Here is a 5,529-nt window from a genome sequence, read left to right on the forward strand (position 1 = left end):
CTTGGAACAGAAGAGGGAGAGGTGAGGTGTGGCCGAGATGAAGGTCAAGCGTCCAAGTGGAGAACACCGAGGCAGCATTGAGATGCCTACTGCACTCTCCCTGTGCCCAGCAGCCCACAGCCAAGGGGGAGCCAAGTCCATACGCCTCATCATTCGAACAGGGACAGCACGGGAAGGCTGACAGTGGCACAGGCCCCCAGGGGCTGTCCAGCAGCAGGACTGCAGCCCATGCCCAAGGGCTCAGTTGAGCCGACCCAGAGTTTCCAGCATGGCAATCCCTCTTTTCCAGGGCCCCATGTTTCTGCAAGCGCCCCCAAAACAAAAGCCAAGATTCTTGACACCCAGAAGGGTGGTGGGGGTGTAGGAGAGAAGGTCCTACTCCCAGCACTGAGATGGGACTGGGCAAAGTCATGCTGTCCAGTTTTATGGCCCGAGCCCCCAGAGACGCCAAGAGGTCGGCCCAAGGTGGCGCTGGCTCTTACAGGAAGAGACAGGAACAGAGTGTGGGATCCCATCTGCCAGCCCAGGACTCTTGTTACTGCTTCCTACTGTGTGGTTATGTGGACTAGTCCTATTAATTCCTGCACTCAACTCTCTGGGGAATAGACGCATTTGCAATGGCTTTCAGAGGTCCCGAGAGCTGAGCAGACGTGGGTTTTGTAACCTCTGTCACTGGCCCTGATCACTTAGACTGGCTGCTTATCGTCACCGAGCCTCAGTTTCCTCACTTGATTATGGAGATAGTAAGAGGAATAAAATAAATGAGCCAGGCGCTGGACCCATTGAGGATGCTGAACAAACATTTGCTGACTCGGAAATCCTTTCTTTATCAATCCGTCCCTGCTGATGTTCTCCCACCTAAACGGCGTCTCAGCACTGGCCAGTGGAGAGGCACTCAGCTAGGCAAGGAGAGGCATGGGAGTGGGGGAAGACAAATGGGGGGGGGGTCCCTCTCCATTGTAAGGAGGTGATTGTGTAGGAGAAGCTCTTAAAGTGTGTGTGTTAGTGCCTCTGTGTGTGGGTAGTGCTTACGTGTGTGTTAGTGCAAGTGTGTGTTAGTGCATGTGTGTGTTAGTGCAAGTGTACATGTAGCACATGCTCTTAGAGCAGCAGAGACAATATTCCACATGTCTGAGTACTCCCACAAGCCCCACCCCAGCAATGCTGAGAGGGGAGGGTCCTTGCCTGCCATCTCAGCCTACATCTCTCCTTCACTGGGGACCGTTTGGGATAATGGGAAAGCAGAAAGAATAGTAGTAACTAATATCTGAGAAGCTAAAAATAATCTGCATCAGGAGTCACTGAACTATGGCCCGCAGGCCAAATTCAGCTCTCCACCTGTTTTTGTTCAGTCTAGGAGCTAAGAAGGTTTTTAAATGTTTAACCGATTGAAACGAAATCAGAAAAGAACAATATTTCCTGACCCATGAAAAGTACGTGAACTTCAAATTCCAGTGTCCATAAACAAACTTGTATTGGAACCCAGCCATGCTCTCCGATCTACGTCTAGTCCAGGGCTGTGCTGGAGCCACAGTGGCAGACTCCAGGGTAAGAGCCAAGTGCTGGTGGCAGAGAACGCACGGTGCGTGAAGACTAAAGCATCTCATCTCTAGCCCTTTACAGGAGAATCCTGCTGATCCTATGCTACCTAAGAAGCTGAGAGAGAAAATACAGAAATTGGGCGGGTTGGATGTCTGGAAGAAGGTAGGGCATGTGGAGTGAAGGGGGAGGCAAAGCAGCTGCCCTGTGGCCATCTCCGTAAAGACACTGGAGTATGCGAGGGGATCTTCAGGATGTCTTTGTGTTTTAAGAATGTTCCTGCCCATGGACATGGACAACGGTGTGGGGATTGACTTTGGGAATGGGGGTTGGGCTGGGCAGAGGAGGGCAAATGGGGGGGAAATTGGGAAAACTGTAATAGAATAACAAGAATGGTTAAAAAACTATTCCTCACCAAAAGTCACTAACATTTTTTGTTATGGATACAAAGATATATAGTAGAAATACAAAAACATATATGAGAGAGTAATACCCACGAACTTCCAGGCAGTGATTCCCTCTGGGAGGAGAAGGGAAGGCACAAGGGGAGGGGAGTGAAGCTCTCTGGGTAACCTGTGATTTGTTACAACTTTTAAAATGTATAGATCTGAAGAAAAGAAGCTGATAAGCAATAACAAATAAAAGACATCTAGTGATAGAGATGAAACCATAAAGTTGATTTATTTATTAAGCTGTCTCTGGGATGTAGGACTGGAGATATAAAAGACCAAATGAGATTCTCGGTGATGATCGGTCATATGCTCTTCTATACTGATTTTTGTTGCTGTAACATGTACTACTATTTGGTCCTGAATCTAAGACGTGCATTTCTTTCACATTGTAACATTGTAACAACACTGAAACAAGGATGCATTCTACAATTGCTCGTAGAACATCATTAAATTGGAAGACTGATTTCTTTCCTGATGCTAGAGAAAGCAAAGATTTCTCTTATCACTTATAATCAACAGTATCTTAGATCCACTTTGCAGGGACAAATAAATAAAGTGGATTCTCTTCATGGGCCTCCCATGGGGAGACCAAGAGACAAACGAAGAGCTGTTAATTTCCTTTAGGTTGTGTTAAAAAATAAACTAAGGCATATTTAAATTTTAAGTGTTTATTTGAGCAAAAAATTTGATTAGAATCGAGCAACACCAGACAGGAAGTGGTTAGGAGCTAAGGGAGAGACTTTTACAGAGAAAAGGCAGAAGCAACGCAAGAAGATTATCGATTGGCTGTAGCCAGTGTTTATGTCTGGTTGACCTGAGGTTGTGCTTGTGTAACCTTGAGGTATTTAAAGGCTTACGTTTTGGTTTGCTCGCCTAGACCGGCATTAAAACCACCTGAGTCTGATGGCCTCCTTGTTTAGTTAATTTCACAGTTGACTGGGGGTGTGCCTGGTGAGACACAGCACTGAGACTGGGCCACGGGGGACCCCAGGACTTCATCTAGTTACCTCATGGGAGGAAGAGAGCAGGAGAGCTTGCGTCACGCACATCGGTTAGGACTTTCTCTTCTTAGAAAAAGGAGGAAGTAAAACCCACATTGGGTCCTTTTGATTTAGAAAATGTGATGAATCAGAGAAAACTTAGTGCTGGTCAGCAGAGCCTGACCTGGAAAAAAATTGTCCTAATTTCTATGTGTTATTAAACTTTGCCTCTCACAGTAAGATAAAGTACAGAGCCAGTAATAATCAAGTCCTCTTTCCTCTGGTTTCAGAATTAAGGGATTCTGTTGGAATCAAGCCCCTACTTCCTGGTAGAACCACCTCATGGGAGACAGGGCAGAGAGAGCAGACCGCGCTTTGCTGAATGGAGCTGGGGGGCGGGGGGCGGTCGGGGAGAGAGGTGTGAAGGATCTGAGATTTGATCCGAGACTGGAACTGCAGAAGGTTAGTATACAAACCCCATTCTGTTTGATGAAACCCTGAGACTCAACCCAGCTCTTCCACAGTCCTTTCTACCGTGCAAGAAATGCGAGCAAACAGGAGGCAAGCAGTCCCTGAGCCAGATGAGGAGAGGCCATTCCCGTTATTTAAGGGCTCAGTTTAAGAATATTGAATTTAGTAAACCCACGTGGGTAATTTATAGAGTCTTTCATTCAACAGACATTTTTTTCAGCAGGTGCTCGGCACTGTTCCAGGTACACCAGTGAGAGCTCTCACTCATGGCCTGCATCAACCATCTCCCTTCATTCTCTCAAGAACCGTGTGAGATAGGCCCTGTTATCGTCGTTCCTGTGTTACAGAGGATGAAAGCAAAGCTCACAGAGACTAAGTAACATGGCCAAGGCCACCCAGCCAGTAAATAACAGAGTTGGGACGTGAACCCACAGTACCAAGGCTCAGAGCCCGTGCTCTTAACCACCATGCTACAGCGCTCTTCTGGCTAGAAGTGAAAATTGAACAGTATGCCTGAAAATTGCTCTGTTCTCTTAGAAGCCGTTCTGAAACAGGGGATAAAAGCATGGGTTTTGGAACTCAGACAGCAGTAAGAATTCCTTCCCAGCTACTGACCTCTATCTCCGTGAAAGCAGGGACCATGTCTAGCTTAGCACTGTTGGGTACCCTAGCATCAAGCCTGAATATTTGCTGACTGAATGAATAAATGAATTTATTTACCAGTGAAAAGATCTTGGAGGAATCTCCTGGTCTGGTACCCTCTGGTTCCCCCCTGCCAAGCCTCACTTGTCTGGAGCACAGGCAGGTTCTCTTAAGGCACATGGGGCCTGGCATCTGAAGACAAGTCAGCACATATAGGTGACATCTGTTATTTGGGGCTTGGAACTGGGAAGTAATGAGGATGGTTTGGAATGCAAATCACCATAATGGTACCCCCTGTCCATGCCAGGCACGTACCCTGGTGGAGAGTATTGATGGGCATTAGCACCCACCAGCCCCTGTGGGAGGCTGCAGGGCCTATCCTCACTCTCCAAGCCCCTCAGTCTTTAGGGGGCCCAGACATGTGACCCAGGTTCAGTGAGTCAGGTGCTCTCTCGGGGAAAAGGGGCCAGCCAGGGATCAGGACCACCGCAGGGCCAGGACTGCAAGCTCCCCAGGCTTTCCCTGTGGTGCAGCTGGGGCTGTGCATCCAACCACCTATTGCTTATCCGACACGTCCGCTGATATCTTTCCAACAATTCCCTTTGTGCTTCAGGCAGCTATTAGGGGCTTAATGGTGCCCCTCCCCAAATTCATATATTGAAATCCTAACCCCTAGTATCTCAGGATGTGACTGATTTAGAAATAAGGTCTTTAAAGAGGTAATTAGTTCAAATGAGGTCACTAGGGTCAGCCCTAGTCCAACATGACCAGTGTCGCTAAGAGGGAGTTTGGATGTAGACGCACACAGACGGAATACCAAGTGAAGACCCGGGAGAAGATGGCATCTACAAGCCACGGAGAGCAGCCACCGCAGAAACCACACTCTCTGACACCTGGATCTCGGACCTGTAGCTTCCAGAACTGTGAGCAAATAAGTTTGTGTTGCCTAGGGCAGCCCTGCTGAACTCTGCTAGCATACATGGCCAGTTTCCACTATTTGCAATCCTTCAGTGACGCAGCTCATGACTTCCCAATTTGAGATGGGGGGGACACACGACGCTGAAACGCCCAGACCTTGTGGCCAGGCCACCCAAGCTCAGATGCTGGCCCTGCCACTTCCACCTACAGGACCCTGGGCAACACCCTTGACCTCTCCCTGAGCCTCAGGTCCCTCATAGGGGCTAATAGTTGTATTTCCCTCTTAGGGCTACTATGAGTAGAATTAATATATGAAGAACACTTAGAACAGTGCTTAGCACAAAATAAGGGCTATGTGGATGTTATTTATTATCTCCATTGTCCTCTTGGTGGAAAGACACAAGTGGTGAGAGAGCCGGAGAAGCCCCATCTTGGAGATGAACTTGGAGCTGGCCTCTCCCCAGCTTTCCGTGGGGATGTTCTTTCTCTCCCAGGGTTCTGCCCAAGTGAAGTGTTTTCCCTGCCCC

The 5,529-nt window shown here is 48.2% G+C and overlaps 1 long non-coding RNA gene across 1 annotated transcript; it reads left to right on the forward strand.

The window, feature by feature from the left end:
• Nucleotides 1-1,553: 1,553 nt before the first annotated feature.
• On the forward strand, nucleotides 1,554-4,373 carry LOC123478558 (uncharacterized). Its single transcript, XR_006653787.2, has 3 exons — nucleotides 1,554-1,704; nucleotides 3,262-3,433; nucleotides 3,663-4,373. It is a non-coding gene; the product is annotated as an uncharacterized lncRNA (long non-coding RNA).
• The last annotated feature ends 1,156 nt before the right edge of the window (nucleotides 4,374-5,529 follow it).

The sequence above is a fragment of the Desmodus rotundus genome, chromosome 3 (genome assembly GCF_022682495.2).
Source record: "Desmodus rotundus isolate HL8 chromosome 3, HLdesRot8A.1, whole genome shotgun sequence".
Taxonomy (NCBI): Eukaryota; Metazoa; Chordata; class Mammalia; order Chiroptera; family Phyllostomidae; genus Desmodus; species Desmodus rotundus.